This window comes from Helianthus annuus, chromosome 3 (genome assembly GCF_002127325.2).
Source record: "Helianthus annuus cultivar XRQ/B chromosome 3, HanXRQr2.0-SUNRISE, whole genome shotgun sequence".
Taxonomy (NCBI): domain Eukaryota; kingdom Viridiplantae; phylum Streptophyta; class Magnoliopsida; order Asterales; family Asteraceae; genus Helianthus; species Helianthus annuus.
In genome coordinates, this window is record NC_035435.2 from 160,508,359 (window position 1) to 160,530,494 (window position 22,136).

Genomic DNA, 22,136 nt, shown 5'->3' on the forward strand with positions numbered 1-22,136 from the left:
CCAAACGTTACAAAATAAAAAGTTAATACCCTAGAAGGTGATTTTAAACTATTAGTACCTAAGTATGTTATTTTGTGCAAACCACAGGGACTAACTATGTAATTAACTCTATTTAATAATATAAAAGAAATTATATCGGGTATACAATCGGGTAAATGGGTACACTTTATCGGGTAATTGGGTCGGGTAAACGGGTATATCACTAAATCCCAAACCCGCGAAAAAAATAAAAACTATTCCCAAACCTGTCCCAAACCCGATTAACCGACCCTAAACCCGTCCCAAATATATCGGGTTTCGGATTTACCCAACGGATTCGGGTTTGATTGCCATCCCTACATTTAACTTTCAAAGGTTTGCCCACTACAAAAGGGCAAAGGTCTGTCCATATTTAAAAGGATAAAGGTCTGCCGACATACAAAAGGGCAAAGGTCTGCTCATATTCAAAATTCAAAATCTTGGCTCCAGATTCAAAATTCAAACAATATACGTATAAGAAGTTCTTTTTAATTTCTCAGAGCTTATCATCTCTCAGCTTTCTCTTTCTAAAACTCACTTTTTTTCTCTAAAATGCAGACCACCATCGCACACACCTTAAACCCTTCTCTCTCAAATCCTTGCACCGTCAGTGTCTCCGGCAACGATTCAGGTTATGTTTCTTCTTCATTATTCTTCATGTTCATCCCCAATTGAACATACATTTCTTCAAATCACGCTGTACGTATTAGACCTATTTTTGTTTCTTTATTAATACATGTTACTCCATCTCTCTCATTTCTTTATCTTTTATTAATCATCCTTAGTTTCATTTCTCTATAATGATGATGAAAAAGAAAGAAGAAAAGATATTGTCATTGCGGTTTCAAGGTTGTACAAACTCCGTATTTCTCTTTCGTAAAAACCCCAAATCACAAAGATCTTTAAACCCTAGACTACAAACAAAGAAGATGATGAATCCGTATTAATACCTATTACTCCATCTCTCTCATTGCTGTAAAATTTCGAGTCATTCAGGAAACACGAATCACTGATTGTTTTCCATCATGTTGATATATCTGTCATGAATCACTCCAATTTGTTTTTTTCTTTAATATTTTGATATTTGGGTATGCAGGTATCAGATCTTGAAACTTGATTAAAAGAACAAACCATGAAACGAAGAGATTTCGAGAATGATTTACACACTGTAAAAGAAGAAGTTACTGAAAACCAGATTAGACTTCAGTAGAACAAAATTAAGCTCAATTTGATTGTTCCTATGAACAAGTGTGAGATTGTTTCTGTATGATTTTTTTTATTAAATATGTACAAATGTTAGCAGTTGACTAATAAAAGTTTGAATAAGCTGTTTGCAGTTGCAAATTTGATATGATTTTAGACATTTTTGAGCGATATTTGATTTCTGTGTTAAGCTTTATGTTATGTAATATAAAGGGATAATTTCATGTATCCTAAATTTTAAACATAATGGATGATTTATAGTATGCTCTAAAATGAAATTCATTTGTGAGTACCTGTCTTCGTTGGATCCATTCTTGGAGGATAGAGGATTCAGATTTGTTGGGTGTTGTCATTGAGTTAGTTTGGTAGAAAACAGGTTTCTATCCGGAGTATTTGTATTCCTTTGTTTGTGTAAAGTTCGGTTAATGAATATATTGCTCTGTTTTGCTTTTTCTGCTATATGAAGTGTGGTTTTTAGAACAGTACTATCAGGGTTACAGATCTTGTCATATTTATGAAAATGGGTGGTTGAAAATGTGGTAATTAAATGCTAAAATGTTGCAGTGCGATGTTTGGAACAGAGATATGGCATGTAGCTGAATATGGAAGAACAATGTACACCATTTGCCAAAGAATCGGGCCTTTGTATATGAGAATGCAAAAAAGATATGGTTAGTTCACAATATACTCTCTCTTACGTATAATGATATTGATAGGTAGGTAATCATAAACACGCTCGAAACAGTTTTGTATTTAAAAGCAACGAGCGAAAACAGTTTTAACAAGCAACTTCAAGCACCCTCATGAACTTTTGTAACTAGATTTAGTCATTTCACAATGTTTTGAAACCACTGTTGAAACCATTGTTGAGTTAAAATAGTGTTTTGAAACCACTGTTGGGTCAATAGATGGATGGAAAAAGATATTTGAAACCACTGTTGGGTCAACAGTGTTTTGTGGAGAAAACAGTGGTTGAAACCACTGTTAGGTTTAAACGGTGGTTTGAATCCACCGTTGAGTTAAAACAGTGTTTTATGGAGAAAACAGATGTTTGAAACTACTGTTGGGTTAAAACACTGGTTTGACTTTGGTCAAACAGACTTTTTTGTCAACCCAAATCTGATGAGAGACTTAATGATTTTCAATTGTTTCAGGAACAATCATTGACACTAAAGCCTGCCAGCCTATGAACGAATGTGAGTATAGTCCAAACACATGTATGTATTTATGTATTTTATACTTTCTTTTTGATGAAATTGGTTTCTCTACTGATGACTTGCAAGAGTTGGTTCTTCTTTGTCATATGGTTTCTGTATTGATGACTTGCAAGAGTTGGTTCTTCTTTGTCATATGTGTAAGTCAACTTACACTTTTGTGAAATCTAAAAATACATTTTTTTCCTTTGAAAATCAAATGTATAAAAACAAGAATTAAATGACATTATCCAGCAGTCGTCAAATCCCAATTGTTCTTGCAGATTACCTTACAATGCGTAAAGCACTATAGCCTTCATCATGGTATGTCAATTTATCAATCTCATCTTTGAAATCGTAACCGTTTTTAATAATTAAAACTATGACCTATTGGCGATGACAATGAAAGTTAAGGAGTGACATTGGTCACACTGACTGTATGGATTATTATCGGTCGATGTATATTGTTATGCTGTTTTAAGGTATTAGACTTTACTAATGTTTGCGTTTATTGCTTCAGCGTTAGCTTGAAGTTGTAGATGCTTGAGTTTTCATAAATATGACAACCCGTGCGGACATCCGTTTGATCGCATACTCAAACGAGCTTGTAAATGGAGAAACATATTATATCTCTTCAAATTGTCTCCCAATAAAGGCTTCGCACTTTGAACCTGCTGGACATTCGTTTCATGATGTTGCACTTAAACTTCATGGCTATTACGAAGAAGAAACTGTCGCTGATGATAATGAGAATTTTCCAAAAGACAAAGAAACCGAGTATATGCAATCATCGGATTCGTATAGCAGCAAGGGTAAAAAGAAGTCTGGTGATAAGGCGGCTTAACAAGATCATTATGCTTTATTGGGTTTGGGTCATTTAAGGTATCTTGCAACCGAGGATCAAATCAGAAAAAGTTATCGTGAAACCGCTTTAAAACATCATCCCGACAACAGGCGACACTTCTTCTAGGGGAAGAAACTGAAGCTGCTAAACAGGCGAAAAAAGACGAAATGGAAAACCGGTTTAAAGCCATTCAAGAAGCGTACGAAGTTTTAATGGACCCCACAAGAAGAAGAATTTACAACTCTACGGATGAGTTTGACGATGAGATTCCGACCGATTGTTCACCGCAAGACTTTTTCAAGGTGCTTGGACCCGCATTTATGAGAAACGGGCGGTGGTCAGTTAGTCAACCGATCCCTACACTCGGAGATGACAACACCCCACTTAAAGAAGTTGATGCGTTTTACGATTTTTGGTTTGCGTTTAAATGTTTGAGAGAATTCCCACATGAAGATGAGTACGATCTTGAACAAGCGGAATCACGTGACCATAAACGATGGAAAGACAAAACGCAAAGCTTTCAGAAAAGGCGAGAAAGGAAGAACATGCGAGAATTTGTTCGTTAGTATACAACGCTTATAAACGGGACCCACGGATTTTAAGAAGGAAAGAAACGTTAAAGGCCGAAAAACAGAAGAAAAAAGAAGCCAAATTTATGGCAAAGAAACTACAAGAGGAAGAAGCTGCAAGAATTGCCGAAGAAAATAGACGGAAGAAAGAATAAGAGGATAAACTGGCTGCTGAAGCTACGTTAAATCAAAAGAAATTAAAAGAGAAAGAAAAGAAGTTATTGCGTAAAGAACGAACACGACTACGAACTATTTCAACCACTGTCGTGTCGAGCAGTTTGCTTAACCTTAGCCAGGATGTTGTCGAAAATATATGTATGTCACTTGATATGTTACAATTACAAAGCTTATGTGACGATATGGAACAAAAAGAAGGTGATAGTCAAAGTCAGGCTGAGCTTTTAAAACATGCTGTTAACGCGGACCATATTCATAAAGATGGTGTGGTTAAAGTTAACGACAGCCAACAAAATGGGTTGTAAAATTCAAAGTCAACGGAAGCATTACGAAAAGTAATTTCGAGAAAAAAGAGAAACCTTGGGGGAAAGAAGAAATTGAGCTTTTGAGGAAAGGAATTGCGAAGTATCCGAAAGGAACTTCTAGACGATGGGAAGTGATATTCGAGTATATAGGCATGGGTCGATCCGTTGAGGAAATTTTAAAAGCAACAAAAACTGTTCTGTTACAAAAACCCGATTCCGCTAAAGCTTTTGAATCGTTTCTTGAAAAACGAAAACCGGCAGTTAGCATTTCATCTCCTCTTTGAACTCGCGAAGAGGTAGTGGGGGTTTCGTCTACATCTACGTCTAAGTCTACACCCACTCGACCCGATGTAACTCAACCGAAACCAAGCCAAGATGTAGACAAAGTAGAACCGGTTGGTTCAAGTTCAGACCAGGATGTATGGTCTTCTGTACAGGAAACGGCACTGGTGGCTCTATCTACATGCTCTATCTATATGCAATAACTCACATTGAATTTTTTTTACATGATTTAGATAATGCTATACTAATCACAAATTAAAGTTATTAATTTTGTTGCTATGATCTATTGTTTTATTGCCTGCAATCTTATAATTTTGTTGCGAAAATGTGGTATGTAAAATCATTCATCATCTGTTAAAACGTGTTATACATGGTTTTCTAAAACCACCCGTGTTTACAAACGGGTCTTACCGCTAGTACTATATAATAAAAGAAACCAATATAGGGACACTTGTCATTATTCTAGACAATCTTTAATTGTACATAATTATTATTTAATTTAAATTATTAAATATTAATTAAATTGATATAAATCTTATCAACTCTAAATCATTGTCATAAATAAATACTTAATATTAGTATTTTCTTTCTTATTCAAAAATATTTCATAATCACGGATTATGTATTCTTTTGTTATCATATTACTTTTTTTGAAATCCAACTAATTATTATCATATGAAATCTAACCGTATTAAATATAAGCAATTATTATATTAAAACTACATCTAAGACATATAAACAATCTAAATATTAACATCGTGTTAATATAAAATTGAGATATATGTCATATGCATGCATTATGAACAAAACCTATTAATATAAAATGTTATTACGATAATATTTGACAGTAGATAATCATAAAGTCTTATCTAAATTAAAAAGCATTATATCACTTAACAGTAGATAAACATGCATATTATTTATTGTTAATGTTATTATTGTTAACTATGAGAAATTATGTAAACAACTTATTAATCAAACCAAAAAATTAAAATAGTATTAACCTAATTAAAAAAAATAATAAAAAATCCATTTTGATTTCGAAAGATTTTTTTAAGAATAGATAAACCCGTGTAATACACGGGGTTTTTAAAGATACAATTTTTTTTATTATTTGCTATATAAAATTAGATTTATTCAACATGTACAATACACAGAGTTTTTTTTTTTAAACATAACTTATTATTTAGTATATAAAATTACATTTATTTCACCCGTGAATACACAGGTTTTTTTTAAATATAACTTTTTTATTGTTTGGTATATAAAATTACATTTATTCAACCCGTACAATACACGAGGTTCGTAAAAATATAATTTTTTTCTTATTTAATGTATAAAATTATATTTACTCAACACGTGTAATAAATGAGGTTTTTAAAAATATATTGTTTTTTATTTAGTATATAAAATTATATTTATTAAACCCGTGTAATATACGGGGTTTTAATCCAGTTTTTATAATATACGAACATAAAAGATGCAAATCATTGAGGTTAGAAGAGATTTGTTTAACGGAAAAGAATCTCACGTGTAAATGCACTCTGCTCGGGGCTATGTCCATCTGTCTAAGGTCGAGTCCACAACCGCCATAAGACCGTGCCCTCTGATGCACGGGAACCGGATGTAATGCGTAAACCCTCGCCCCTCGTTAGGTTCGAACCCGTGATTAAAGCCCGGGTTTGTCCCTTCATCCAGATGTCCCTCGAAAATGGCCAAATCGGGAATCGAACCCGGGTCTCCACTAGGGCGGGCATACATTTTTACCACTGGACCAACATCTCAAAATGAGGTTAGAAGAGATAATACGCAGGGTCGTTCCAACATTTTTGGAGACCCTAAACGAACTACGAAGTGGGGGTCCTAATTTCACCCATAAACTCTCCTCCAATCTCGATGGACCTGTCGCCATGGGTGATAACGGTTACTTTTTTCGTCTAGTGATAGCCAATAGCCTAGAAATTGAAAGCAGGTTGCGATGGGAAGTGGGAACGATAATTGCGATTGTATTTTAGGGGTTTTAGACCACTAAATATGATGATTAGATCGATGGTTGTTATTGTGTTGTAATAGTTGAAAATTAAAACGAAATGGGCTTTGAAACTGGGCAGTTTTTGCTAAACAATATTTACTTTGTGCTCCTTCAATGAAAGAATAGTTTAGTTTTATAATAAATGTATTTATTTGGGCCTAATACATATATTATATATAAAAACTTTCTAAAAACTTGGAGACTCTTATTTTTTTGTGGCCCTAGACCCGTGCTTAGGTTGGCAAGCCTATGGAGTCGGCCCTTTGTCCCGTTTTAAAATTACAATTTTGCCATCAGTTTAAAATTACGTTTTTACCTCCACTTCAAAATAAAATAATGTTTTTGCCCCCGGTGAAAATTACAATTTTGCCCTCGGTTAAAAATTACGATTTTGCCCCGCTTAAATTTACAGTATCGCCATTAGTTTTGTTTTCTTCCTCCTAGGTAAATTATGATTTTGCCCTTAATTTAAATTTACATTTTTGTCATCGTTTTTGTTTGCTTTCCTAGACAAATTACGATTTGCCTCCAGTGTATAACTACAGACACAAGATGGAGGAGTAGTGCCAGACAACTGCTTGGAACTCCCCCATTGGCCCAACCAATCTACGATTTTATCACCGCTTTAAAATTACAATTTTGCTATCAGTTCAAAATTATGTTTTTACACTCACTTCAAAATAAAATTATGCTTTTGCCCACAAAAAAATTACAATTTTGCCCTCGGTTAAAAATTATGATTTTTACCCCTTTAAATTTACGTTTTTCTTCTTTTCCGCTTTATGTATATATTATAGTTATTATTGCGCGAAATTATTAAGAAAAACTTTCGCAATTCAGTTGATTGTGAACATTCAAATTTAGTGAGTGTCTCGGGTTCGAAGCCCTACATGAGAAAGAAAATTTTTTATTACCTGCTGTCAAATCTATTAAAACAAAAACCATTTTAACATACCTTCTTCTTCTTCCCATAGTGTAGCGCATATTAGGAATGAACATTTGGTACCGGGTACCGAACCGGTACCGGATATATTTGGTACCGGTATTTACAGGTAAAACAACGGTAAGTACCTATACCGTATCAGTACCGGTACCGAACCGGTGTATTCGGTACCGGTACCACTTTTCCCCCTTTTTTGATACCGGTACTTTCGGTACCGAACAAGTACCGTGCTCATCCCATTACATAACAAAACGAATCGATAACGTTCGAATTCCCCGCCGCGTAGCTCAAGGAATTAATTTTTATAGCCAACTGGTACGGTACCGGTATTTACGAGTAAAACACCGGTAAGTACCAATACCGTTTCAGTACCGGTACCGAACCGGTGTATTCGCTACCAGTACCACTTTTCCCCGTTTTCCAGTACCGGTTCAGTACCGAACAGGTACTGTGCTCATCCCGTTACAAAATGAATCGATGATGTTCGAATTCCCTGCCGCGCAGCGCGGGGAATTTCGCTAGTTTGAATTATTTGTTATCTCTAACCGGTGAGACAAACAAGTCAAATCGGTGGAAATAATCTAAAGTGTATTCAAACGCTACCCATTTGCTAATAAAGCTAGAATAGGTATAGCTTTTGTAATTGTATTTAACGCAATATTATGATAAAACTAAAAATAAAAATTAAAAAGTTTCTTTAGGAATAGTTTTTTGCATGCTTATAATCCTGAATCCGCCCCGCTCATGTTACAACCTTTAGTTGAAATCATTGGTTAGATGAAACCCCACTAAACTGACGTTAAGGTGAGTAGGGTACAAACACCTCAACTATGTTTAACGACCATACAATATGAATATGTGAAACGACAAACACTTTCATTATTTTCAGAATTATAGTAGAAAATGAACATGAATAGTACTATAAGTCATTATTATTTTAACAATGATAGTTACAAAATGAACATGAATAGTACTATAAGAAAATGGCAAAGAGGTCTGTAACACATTCATTCTCAAATCTTCAAGTATCCAGTTGCTATGGTGTAGTTTTAATAGGTCTTTTGGCGTTATGCGACAAGTGACGAAATTTAATAGTTGTAAGAGAGAGGCTTTATAGGGGTTTATGTCACAAGAGGGTGTAGTGATAAGGGGGTTATATAACCCCTTCAATTATACATACATATGTATGTATGTATATGTGTGTGAGTGGAGAAGGAAGATGCATGTCGTGATAATTTTCATGGGGGTTGAATTTTTCTCATCCATAGCGCCGGCCGTAGTGGTGTGCTCGGGCGCCATGGGGCGTCATGGCCAAGATCTACGTGATGTACCGCTCCATTGCGGATGGACTAAAGACGGGGATATGCATTCTTTCCAATTTCCATCCTATCCATCACGTAACTTTATTTCATTCACCTCAGCATCATATCAGTTTTTCATACCATCAATTTTAAATTTTTATCCCAAAACCATGAAAATTGATCCTTTTTTAACAGCCCATAGAATCAATCCCGGGCACTCTCGAGGCACCCACTATACCAAACGGAGTACTCTGACTGTAACCCGAGTCCACCACCAATTCCGGGGAAAACCCGGTAACCCACCCACCCATAGACATGACGGTAAAATTACTGATAAAACCCATTTGGCACAAGGATCAAACTTAGTTTTCCATGCGTCTCCTATCATTGCCCACCAGTGTCTCACTCTACTCCAAGTGAGAGTTGAACCTGCATCTCCCAAATAAAATGTAGGTCTTCCACCACTTGATCTAGAGATCATTGGCGAAAATTGATCCTTTCACCCACTCATCTCAAAACCATTTTCTTTTTGAATAATTAAACTAGTTTTCTTTTTTAACGAAAATTTTCATTTTCACTCCTTATGTGACTTGAACGGTAAGACCCTCCAATTATACATATAATATAACACTTTAATAAGTGTTTTTTTAAATAAGAAGTTACGTTTGCGATAGTATTAAAAACGTTAACTACTACAAGTTAGAATTTATCCTTATCCAAAATACAAGTCCACTAGTATATTTTAGAGACTAAAACAACGAAAGCTAATGAACTTTTGGGAAGTGTTTGGTTCTTGACATGGCTTAAAACACAATCTGGTAACGGATACGTGAAACGCAAGGTTAATAACCCGGATAATGGGGTAAAGTCGTAAAAAGTATGTTCTTGCGAAAAAAATGTAACTTTCATAAGCTCGATTGCTTAAATATGCAAACAGGTCGAATAATTTCATATATAAATTTAGAATCGATAGCTTAAAACATAAAACTATGAATCCGGGTTATGGGTTTACAAGTTAAGTATGTGGGCAATGTTTTACGAACAATTAGAAAGTTTTGTGTAAAACGGATGAAAAACCAAGAAGATACGAAAGTTTTCGTATAAAAGGGCAAAACAGGAAACTATTTCAGCGCAGCCCAGCCGTAACCTACGGCTGCCAGCCATAACCTACGGGCCGTGGGCTACGACAGCCATCATCTGTCTAGCCTGTGTGTGTATGACGTAAGCTACGACACATCAACCGTAGCTGATGTGTGCAAAATGCAACATATAAATTACATCAAATGTGGCATAAAACTAACCCTTTTTAGTACTAATGTTGGAAAAAGTGTGTTTTTGTCTTCCTTTTGTATTTTCAGGATTAAATGAGTTCAAATGACCAAAAGAAGCAAAAAGGCAGCTAAGGGGCTGTTTGGCTAAGCTTTTCAAAATGACTTATTTGCTTATTTGCCTTCTGAAAAGCAAATAAGCAAATAAGTCATTTTGAAAAGCTCCATTTTAAAGCTTTTCAAAACAGCTTATTGACTTATTTGCTTTTCAGAAAAGCAAATAAGCAAATAAGTCATTTTGAAAAGCTTAGCCAAACAGCCCCTAAATCTAACATAAATACAAGAAAAAAGAATAAACGTGGCATGCACGACCCTCGACAGCATCTCCCCAATCAAGAACAAGAGAACAGAAGGCTGAACACGCCCCGTGCTCAATGAGCACGGGGGCGTGCCCAATTGTGTGCAGAAAAGACAAAGTTGTAGAAGCTTCTATCACCCACCACGGGGGCGTGCCCAGCGGATACGGGGCCATGGTCAACGCAAAGATTCGCAGAATCTAGGCAAATCTTGATAGTACATATACGCTTCTGCACAAGAGGTCGTGCTAAGCGTACACGGGGGTGTGGTCAACTAATGCAGACAAACTGCAATTAATTAAGAAAGAGAAGAAGGGTGGACACGGGGCCGTGTCCGGGCTTCTGTGCAGGCTATAAATAGGAGTGCTTGGCTCACTTGCAACTCATCCCTTGGCAAACCACCTCTCTCACACTTCACCCAGCCACCACCAGCATCACAACCCACATCCACCACCATCATCCATCATCCATCATAGAGTATGTGAGTAGTCTCGGGATCCAAGATTGATCGTAAGAGTTCTTGACAATCAAAGGCCATGTTTGCCTAAGTCTCTTACATTACTTGGTGAAGACAAGCATTTAGTGTAATACTTTTTATTTTTAATCTTTTCGCACTTTTTATTTGGTTATGTATTAATGACTTTAATAACTAGTTTCTTATGTTGAAGGTGAATCTTCCTTATCATTTGTCCGTGGTATCTTGGCATTATTTTACTGTCTATATAAAATAAAAGATTTTCACCATTCATATCTCCACGGTTTATATGGAGATATGTTGACTACCTGGTCGGGGGTTAAGGAAATGGTTTGGTAAGAGTCTTGCCTTGTTCAGTGTATAGATCCTGCAAGGACCTGGGTTAAGTTTAGTAGGACCTCTTTCAATACCCACTGGTATTGGATGGCGGGGGTCCAAACTCCTTGACCCCCTCATATGTAAACTACTATTAAAACATTAACCCGGCTATTTAGGATTGTGTCCCTGCTGACTCAAACTACTTAGCCGAGGGTAACGTCACCTTCAAAAGAGGGGCCTACCACATTACGCATTAATAATTTAATTAATTATCTTTGAATAATTCAACCCTTTAGGATTGTATCCTTGCTGACTCAAACTACTGGGTTGAGGGTAACGTCACCTTCAAAAGGGGGGCCTACTACTATAACTAAGATAATATCTTAAAAAGTGCAAAAGTGCGGAAATAATCAAAGGTTACACTAAAGGCGAGTCGGATCCAAGTGATTCATCTTGTCTATCTGTTTTATTTTTATTTTTATTTTTATTTTCAGCATTTTTAGTTTTTATTTTCTAGTTTAAAACTCTTTTCTAAACTTTTGATTTGATTAGACGTTGAGGATAAACTGGTATTAAAAGCTCTCGTGTCCTTGGACGACCTCGGTATCTTACCAACACTATACTACGCTCACGATGGGTGCACTTGCCCATATGTGTGTTTGGTGTTAGTAAATATCGTGTTTTATAAATTTAAAACTTGGCTAATGTGTTAAAAAGAGCTAAAAATATACATAAAAACATATAACACACGACACGCATCAAGTTTTTGGCGCCGTTGTCGGGGACACAAGTATTTTAAGAAAGTTAGGAATTAACAGCCAAATCGTTTTTTCTTATTTTTCTGTTTTTTAGGATTTTTATAAATTTTCAGTTTCTGCAGAGCTCAGAACGGGTCGTGCCTGGTCGGACACGGGCCGTGCCCAGCATTGTTACTGGCAGTTTTTATTTTTCGAGTTACAGAGAGTTGAGCACGGGGCCGTGTCGGTGTAGCACGAGGCCGTGTCGAGCTCCCCAGTAACAGGGATCCGGAAAAAAATCGTTGTATCTCCAACCACGGGCCGTGTTCATCTGAGCACGGGGCCGTGGTGAAACTTCTGACCAACGTTCTTTTTTGTTTTTATTGCAGGACTTGGAACCCAGGCGCCACATCTGAACTTTCCACGCAGTGTATGAGCTCCAGTTCTAGTAGAGAAATAAAAGAACCTCTAGACGAACCTGAACGCTTTCTAAGAAAAAGACTTAAAGCCAAAAACCAAGAGAAAGTTTCGGGGGACCCACTTCCAATGGCGGACCAACGTACCCTCATGGATTACCTACGCCCCATCGTAGGTAATCTCGGCGCCGCTATCAATGCACCGAATGTCGAAGCCAACAACTTCGAACTTCGGCCGCATTTGATACAAATGCTTCAAAACTCCGCAACCTTCTATGGGCTTGCGGACGAGGATCCCCATTTACATATTACTAACTTCTTGGAAATATGTGATACTTTTCGGATCAATGGAGTATCAAACGACGCCATCCGCCTTCGAATGTTTCCATTTTCACTAAAGGACCGAGCTAAGGCTTGGCTAAATACCCTCCCAGTTGGCTCGGTAAACACCTTGGATGAACTAGTCCAAAAGTTTCTATATAAATATTTCCCTCCTGCTAAAACAGCTAAATTAATGACTGAAATTAACACATATTCACAAGAGGACGGGGAATCCTTATATGAAACTTGGGAAAGGTTCAAGGAGCTACTAAGAAAGTGTCCTTATCACGGTCTTGCAGTATGGCAACAAGCATGCACTTTCAATAATGGGTTTTTGCCACACACAAGACAAACACTCGACTCTAGCTCCGGGGTACTTTTAGGTAATCGCCGCCCAAATGAAATTTATAATCAGATTGAAGAAATTGCTTAAACCAATTTTCAAAGGCACACTCCCCGAGGCACGAAATCTATTGCCCCGGGCGTCCATAAGGTTGATGAGAGCACTTCCTTGCAAGCCCAAATCGAAGCCCTTTATTCAAAAATCAAAAAATTAGAAATGGTAAAAACGGCTTCGGTTATGGCTTGCGAGGGGTATGGTAGGCCACATGAAAATTGGAGTTGTATGAAAGAAATGGATAATCAAAAAGAATCGGTAAACTACATTGATAATAGACCTAGGCCGTCGGGTCCCCCAACGGGTACCTACAACCAAGGGTGGCGTAACCACCCTAACCTTGGTTGGAGAGAACCCGACAATAGTAGTAACCAACAAAACCTAAGCCAGCGAACAAACTTTCAACAACCAAGGGGGACGAGAAAGGCTTGAAGATACCGTATCTCGCCTCATCTTCGACACCGAAAAGAAAAACTCGGATCGATTTCAACAACTGGAATTGAATTTTAGAAAACAACAAGCTAGTATTCAAAACATTGAAAAATAATTAAATTAACTAGCTCAAAATTTCTCCGAGAGACCACAAGGCGCGTTACCAAGTAATACCGAAACCAACCCAAAGGCGCAAGTACATCTCATCACATTGAGAAATCGTACTGTGGGTCCCGAGGAGGCTCCATTACCTCCAACTGAAAAGAGCCAATCTAGCCAAACCACAACTCCACCAACACCCCAACAAGAGACGGCTCCTCCACCAAATCAAGAGCCCACCAAGAATCCTCCGGTTACGTAACCCGGTCGGTTAATTCGCCAAAAGACCAATGAGCAATTCACAAAGTTCGAAAATTTTCTAAAACAATTGCATGTTAATATTCCATTTATTGAAGTCCTAACCCGAATGCCTAAATATTCAAAATTTATGAGGTACTTTCTCACTCACAAAAGGAAAATTGAATCATTGCAATTAGTTAATTTAAGTGAAGAATGCTCCGCCTTGCTACTCAACAAACTCCCGCAAAAGAAGATTGACCCTAGAAGCTTCACAATCCCTTGTTCGATTGGGGAATCCCCCATTCGCAATGCACTAGCCGACCTCGGGGCTAGCATCAACCTCATGCCCACATCAATGTTCGACGACTCGGCCTAGGGAAAACAAGCCCTACAAAAATGAGCATACAACTAGCCGATAGGTCCGTCAAATATCCACAAGTTGTCGCTGAAAATCTATTGTTCAAAGTCGGCGAATTTGTCTTCCCAGCCGACTTTGTAATACTAGATATGGAGGAAGATGCCGAAGTACCACTCATCTTAGGGAGGCCATTCCTAGCTACGGCCCACGCAGTGGTAGACATGGACTGTGGAACATTAACATTAAGGGTTGGGGACAAGGAAATGAAGTTCGGAGTTGGAAAGAGAGTAAAAGACGATGACCCGGTCAATTACATGAAGGTCATAGACTCAAGTTTGGATGATGCTCTCCGACGGTGCAACATGGGATGCAAAACATCCCACTTGGGTAACATATGACTGGCTTTGGGTCTAGCCAAGGACCCTTATAAACGTGGCACACCACGGAGGCATTCCGCGGAACTATCCTTAGTTTAGTTTAGATTAATTTTTATGTTTTCTAGTTTAGTTTTAATTTTCAGGAATAAAACGCACTCGGGATGGTGAAGGATACTAAGGGAAACTTGAACCAGCACCCCATGCACAAAAACAGAGCCTCACGAAAAATTTTCTTCATTACAGCAAGTTTGGCACGGGCCGTGTTCAGCCAACACGGCCCCGTGCTGAACCATCTGCAGAAAATCGCCCAGTTCAGGTAACTGGACACCAGGCGTGATCGTTGAACACGCCCCCATGCCCAGGCTTCTGTTTCTTTTTACTTATTTCTGTTACTGGCAACCTGAACACGGGGCCGTGCCCGAAAACCACGGACCCGTGTCCAGATGCCCAGTAACATAAAAATTTGTTTTTAAACAGACTTTTACACATTCAATTAACCTAAAAACTTATTTTTGGGACACATTGAGGACAATGTGTAACTTAAGTGTGGGGGTGGGGGGGATGCTAAAACCTTGAATCTTGCAAGTCCTAATTACAAGCCTTACACAAACTCTATTGGAACCACTAATCACCCCAATTTTTTTCAAAAAAAAAAAAATTCATTTTTTTTACTTATCTTGGTTTAATTTGGGAATTTCAAGTTCTAAAAAGGTTATATTTTTACAAATTTACAACTGATAGCAGCGTGATAAAAAGAACCAACATAAGAAAATTATGAAACGGCATGACAAATCTAGTTAAAATTTGATTATATATACTTGATCACATAAAAACTCATTCCCACAAATAGTGAGTTTTGAGCATTTATTGAGCATAAAAATACACATCTTTAAAATAAATGCTCATTTTTCGTTTCTTGTGTGAATAGCCGCTTGGTTCTTACGACTCTAGAACTTGCCATGACGATACATTTCCGGTCCTTACCAACTTAAACCCGAGTAAGTAAATGATGGAGGCATTAGGACTAACCCTTTTTATTTCAAAACCATTATTTTTCTCTTTTTTTTACCACCTACCCAAAATCCCCCTAGTTAACCCATTTGAGCCTAAACCTTTTCATTTCTTAACCCAAAACAAACACCTTTTTTACCCACCAAAACCCTTTTTCATTTTAAACCCTTTATTTTAGTAACAAAGCTCTCTCTCTCTATATATATATATATATATAATGAAGCCAAGAAATAAACAAATAAGTTCATAAAAAAGAACTTTGTTTAAAGAAATGCTTCATTGGAAAAAATAAAAAGTTGAAAAATAAACAGTCTTACGAAAACCAACGCTTTTTACGCCTTTCGCCCTTTTCTACTAACCACTAACCCAACCAACTACCTTTAACCCAAGCCTAATCCTTCCTCCAATAGTCCTTTTGATATTTACAAATGTGTATAGTTAAAAAAGGAGGAGGATTGATTGCTTGGCAAGCATATGGTAGAAGTAAGTTTCATGTCGCTCTCGAGTGTTTCACAAAAATACATCTTCGGCCGAGTGTTGAGTGATCCCCCGTGAGATGTGTGAACTTGTATATAAATGGAATTTTAAAAAGGCATGTTATGCCCTAATAAGTAATTTATTTAATGTAATGTTCTAAATAAATCATGACGAATAGGATTGTAAATAAAATAAAAATAAAACCTAATAAAAAATCTTGGAATCCCGACACTCTATGACAAGCCCAAAAACCTTCTCTTCTACCCATTCCATTTGGGAGTGTAAATCCACATTATAAAGAGTTTTGCTTGAGGACAAGAACAAGAGAACAGAAGGCTGAACACACCCCGTGCTCAATGAGCACGGGGGCGTGCCCAAGTGTCTGCAGAAAAAACAAAGTTGTAGAAGCTTCTATCACCCACCATGGGGGCGTGCCCAGCGAACACGGGGCCATGGTCAACGCAAAGATTCGCAGAATCTAGGCAAATCTTGATAGTACAGATACGTTTCTGCACACGGGGTCGTGCCCAGCAGACACGGGGGCGTAGTCAACTAATGCAGACAAACTGCAATTAATGAAGAAAGAGAAGAAAGGTGGACACGGGGCCGTGTTCGGGCTTCTGTGCAGTCTATAAATAGGAGTGCTTGGCTCACTTGCAACTCATCCATTGGCAAACCACCTCTCTCACACTTCACCCACCCACCACCACCATCACAACCCACATCCACCACCATCATCCATCATCCATCATAGAGTGTGTGAGTAGTCTCGGGATCCAAGATTGATCGTAAGAGTTTTTGACAATCAAAGGCCATGTTTGCCTAAGTCTCTTACATCACTTGGTGAAGACAAGCATTTAGTGTAATACTTTTTATTTTTAATCTTTTCGCACTTTTTATTTGGTTATGTATTAATGACTTTAATAACTAGTTTCTTATGTTGAAGGTGAATCTTCCTTATCATTTGTCCGTGGTGTCTTGGCATTATTTTGTTGTCTATATAAAATAAAAGATTTTCACCATTCATATCTCCACGGTCTATATGGAGATATGTTGGCTACCTGGTCGGGGGTTAAGGGAATGGTTTGGTAAGAGTCTTGCCATGTTCAGTGTATAGATCCTGCAAGGACCTGGGTCAAGTTTAGTAGGACCTCCTTCAATACCCACTGGTATCGGATGGCGGGGGTCCAAAATCCTTGACCCCCTCATATGTAAACTACTATTAAAACATTAACTCGGCTATTTAGGATTGTATCCCTGCTGACTCAAACTACTTAGCCGGGGGTAACATCACCTTCAAAAGAGGGGCCTACCATATTACGCATTAATAACTTAATTAATTATCTTTCAATAATTCAACCCTTTTGGATTGTATCCTTTCTGACTCAAACTACTGGGTTGAGGATAACGTCACCTTCAAAAGAGGGGCCCATTACTATAACTAAGATAATCTCTTAAAAAGTGCAAAAGTGCGGAAATAATCAAAAGTTACACTAAAGGCGAGTCGGATCCAAGTGATTCTTCTTGTCTATCTGTTTTATTTTTATTTTTATTTTCAGCATTTTTAGTTTTTATTTTCTAGTTTAAAACATTTTTCTAAACTTTTGATTTGATTAGACGTTGAGGATAAACCGGTATTAAAAGCTCTCGTGTTGACGACTTCGGTATCTTACCAACACTATACTACGCTCACGATGGGTGCACTTGCCCATATGTGTGTTTGGTGTTAGTAAATATCGTGTTTTATAAATTTAAAACTTGGCTAATGTGTTAAAAAGGGCTAAAAATATACATAAAAACATATAACACACGACACGCATCAGTAGCCTGCGACGGGGTATTTCCCAAATTTTTGTTTTTTTTAATTGGGGTACTTGAGGCTTTTAGTTATATTATATGCATTACATAATCAATGTTTATGATAAATTTCGTAATGTAGGTGATTGTTATCATATTACCGATGATTGGTCAAGCATAATGAAGAACCGAACACAACCGAAGATCAAGCTTCCGCTTTTGTTTAGTTATTTTATAAACAGAACATTGTTAATGTGTTGAAATGTTTCTAATTACTTACGAACTTTTATCAAACCCGAAATTTTGTATGGATGTTTTCTTGCATTACTTTTATATAAATGCAAAATTTTTATAAATTCTCAGTTATGTAAGTCCGGGTCTTGCAATTTATCTTTTTGTTTTTTTTATATCAATAGTATGTTGGTTGTTTTATTTACTCTACGAACCTAAGATTCCATAATAATTTCCTTTGGAGAATTTTCTTATGATCATCATAAACATATACTGTTTTATGTCAATACCTCGAAAACATATTACTTTGTTCAACCCGCAAAATTCACGGGTATTAGCACTAGTAAGAACTAAAATAGTTGAAAGACTATTAAAAAAAACTCACTGAGGGAAATTGTGAAACCACCATACATAAAATAGAGCTAATGCACTTTTCTTCACTTCGGCTTATTTCTTGAGCTTGAGCCGGAGTCGCAACCTTCCCAGTTCCAAAAGCCCAAATAGAAAATAAAAATTGTCCACCATTTAAGTGACCCACTAACTCAATTTTACCTCTTACCCAACACCAAGCAAACCCAGCCTGTTTAGTCCCATGATAAAATTGACCCACTAACTTAATTTGACATCTTATCCAACCCATAAGCAAGTCCAGGCCGTTTAGACTTTAGTAGTGGTGTACAAAAAACTCAAACCCGGACCCGGACCCGAAAATAAAACCCGGAACCGGGTATTATAAAACCCGGGTTTTTTATACCCGAACCCGAACCCGACCCTACCCATAGGGTAGGGGTTGGGTATGCATTTCTGTTATAAAACCCGAACCCGGAACCGGGTTTTTTTATACCCCTTTTCAACCCGGGTTTTACGAGTACCCGGTTTCAACCCGAACCCGGAACCGGGTTTTTTCAATACCCGGTCCGGGTTTCCCAATACCCTGTGCAGGTTTTTTCGTTTTGTTTTTTTGTGTTTTTTCGAGTTTTGTAACTTGGTAACGGCTATATAGCCGTTAGAAAGTGTATTATGATCATTTGTTGGGTTTACATTGTATCTCTATACCCTATAAAAGGGGTCTTTGATGACGAACAATAAACGAAGACGATCAAGTTATTCGAAGTTATCTATGTTCATCATCTTATTCGATCCGGTTCAATGATTATTTAGATGTCATGTATTTCTATGTTTTATGAAATAAAAAGGTTTTGCATTTTATATTTCTATGATTTATCCAAAAAAAAGAATGAATACCCGAGGCATACCTGAACCCAACCCGATCCATACCCGACCCTACCCGAACCCGAAAATAGGGTATTATAATACCCGGGTATTATAAAACCTGACCCGAACCCTACCCGAACCCGGGTATATAGGGTATACATTTAAAAATTTTATTATGGTAAAAGAACTATTGAAAAATGATGATGAGAAAACTACATACCACCTATCTATATATAGGCATACATAAGAAAAGGAAATAAGACAAAATGGTCAAACAAGCTAGGGAGAAGGCATGGGCAATGGACAAGGGAAAATGGGTCAAAAAGAGGATTTGTAGGGATTAGGAGACCACATGTAAATTAGCACATTTCCATCTAAAATATGTAAGGTTCTTTACTCCCCCTCAAGTTGGAGCATGGAGATCCGTAATGCCCAACTTGCCAAGTAAAGTGCGGAAGCGGTTGGTACCCAACGGTTTAGTGAGGAGATTGGCAAGCTGCATTGTTGTATCTATTTTCATGGTCTGAATTTCTTTTAACTCGACACGTTCACGGACAAAATAACAATCCATTTCAACATGTTTGGTGCGTTCATGAAACACGGGGTTGTTTGCAATGTGCCTGGCTGCTTGATTGTCACAAAACAATTGTGTCGGTCCTTCTTGAGAGATATTAAGTTCCTTTAAAAGCCATCTCATCCATATAATCTCACTAACCACGGCCGCCATAGCCCGGTATTCAGCTTCGGCTGAAGATCAATTTGATTTCCAGGATATGGGAGCGCCTCCCAAGAGAAGTAAGTACCCAGTTCGTGACCTCCGTGTGAAAGGACAACCAAGCCAACCCGAGTCACAGTAAGTGATGAGGTTGGTGCCGCCCTACTTTGGTAGAAGAATCCCTTGTCCAGGAGTGCCTTTGAGGTAGCGAAGGACTCGATTGGCAGCCTCTAAATGACTACCTCTTGGGTCACCAACGAATTGACTCAAAATATTGACGACATATACAACGTCGGGTCTAGTAGCCTGAAGGTAAAGGGGTCTTCCAATTAATCGTCGGTATTGGTTTGCATCGACTTGAGCTTCTTTATCACATTTATCCAATTTCAAATTTTGCTCCATTGGGAACTGACTCGGACGACAACCAGTCATTCCCGTATCCTCCAAGATGTCTAAGATGTACTTGCGTTGGCTAAGCACAAGGCCTTCTTTGGTGCGAGCTACCTCGATACCCAAGAAGAACTTCAATATTCCTAGATCTTTGATGCTAAATCGTTTGTCTAGGAAAGTCTTGACGTTTTGCATTTCTTCCATATTATTCCCAACTAGTATGACATCGTCAACATAAATGAATGCAGCCATGAATACTTCGTCTGTCTTCAATAGGAACAAGGAATGGTCCACCCCCGTTTGTCGGAAACCGATTTCAAGTAAGGACTTGGTAAACTTTTGATACCAATTCCTCGATGCTTATTTAAGACCATAAAGCGACTTCTTGAGCTTGCAAACACGTTGGTCATTTTGTCTCACAAAGCTTTGTGGGATTTTCATGTATACGTCTTCATGAATATCTCCATGTAAGAAGGCGTTGTTGACGTCAAGTTGATGAATGTGCCATCCCTTTTTGACCGCTACGGCTAACAAGGTTCGGACCGTGACTAGTTTGGCTACTGGTGCAAAAGTTTCATGAAAATCAATGCCTTCTGTTTGGGTGAAGCCTTTTGCCACGAGACGCGCTTTGTACCTTTCAATTTCTCCATTGGGTTTGTATTTTTTCTTGTAAACCCACTTCGAGTCGATGGCGCGCTTTCCTTCGGGAAGCTCTTCGAGGACCCATGTTCCATTTTCTTCGAGTGCTTGAACCTCTTTCTTCATGGCCTCGACCCATTTTGGATCATTCACCGCTTGGCTAAAACATTTTGGCTCATGATTGAAAGTTATGGCCACCAAAAAAGCTTTATGATTGTTAGTAAACTTATCATAGGAAATGAAATATGCAAGAGGATGTACCGTTGAGGACTCTTGATTGGAGGTGGATTGCTCATGGTCAATGGATGGGGGGAGACAGACTTCATAGTCATCGAGATGCTTGGGACGTGACCTGCTTCTTTTTTCTCTTCGTGGTTCAACGGTTTTGAAAGCTTCATGCAAGCCTTCTAGATTGACACTTTTATCATGGGTCGTACCAAATTGGCCCATAGGATTGGGGTTTTGTTGTTCCTCGGTGGGATTAGTGGGCTCGGTTTGGGTGTGTTGATCAGTTGGGCTTGTGGGATCGGTTTCTTCGGTGTTTTGCGGTTGTAAAGATGGCCCAGTTTCTGGGTCTAAAAGAGGCCCAGATGGATCTAGCTCAATATCCATTTCCCTTTTTTGTTTCACAGGTTTACTATCCCACCATTTTGGGGGTATAAAGATTTCTTCTTCTTTAAGAGTGGCATTTTTAAAGGGGAAATGTTTTCAACAAACGTCTCTTGAAATAATTATTTCGTTTTGTTTGACCGAAAAAATTTTATACCCTTTTGTGCCCGGTGGATACCCCACAAAAATACCCGGTTTGCCTCTTTCAACAAATTTGTCACCAAGTGTTTCGGTGCTCGTATAGTATGCTAGACAACCGAAAACTCGCATATGTTCGTAATCGGGTTTTTGATTGTATAGAATCTCGTAAGGAATCTTGTTACCAATAACCTCCGATGGTAACCGGATTATGATGTACGTGGCGGTAAGAATGCATTCGCCCCAAAACCTT

At 37.9% G+C, this 22,136-nt stretch overlaps 1 non-coding gene and 1 pseudogene across 1 annotated transcript; one reads left to right on the plus strand and one right to left on the minus strand.

The window, feature by feature from the left end:
• Positions 1–2,973: 2,973 nt before the first annotated feature.
• LOC110932325 lies at positions 2,974–4,794 on the plus strand (annotated as a pseudogene).
• An 8,151-nt stretch (positions 4,795–12,945) lies between these two features.
• Positions 12,946–13,052, minus strand: LOC118491019. The gene has a single exon (XR_004890244.1). It is a non-coding gene; the product is annotated as a small nucleolar RNA R71 (small nucleolar RNA).
• Between the last annotated feature and the right edge of the window lie 9,084 nt (positions 13,053–22,136).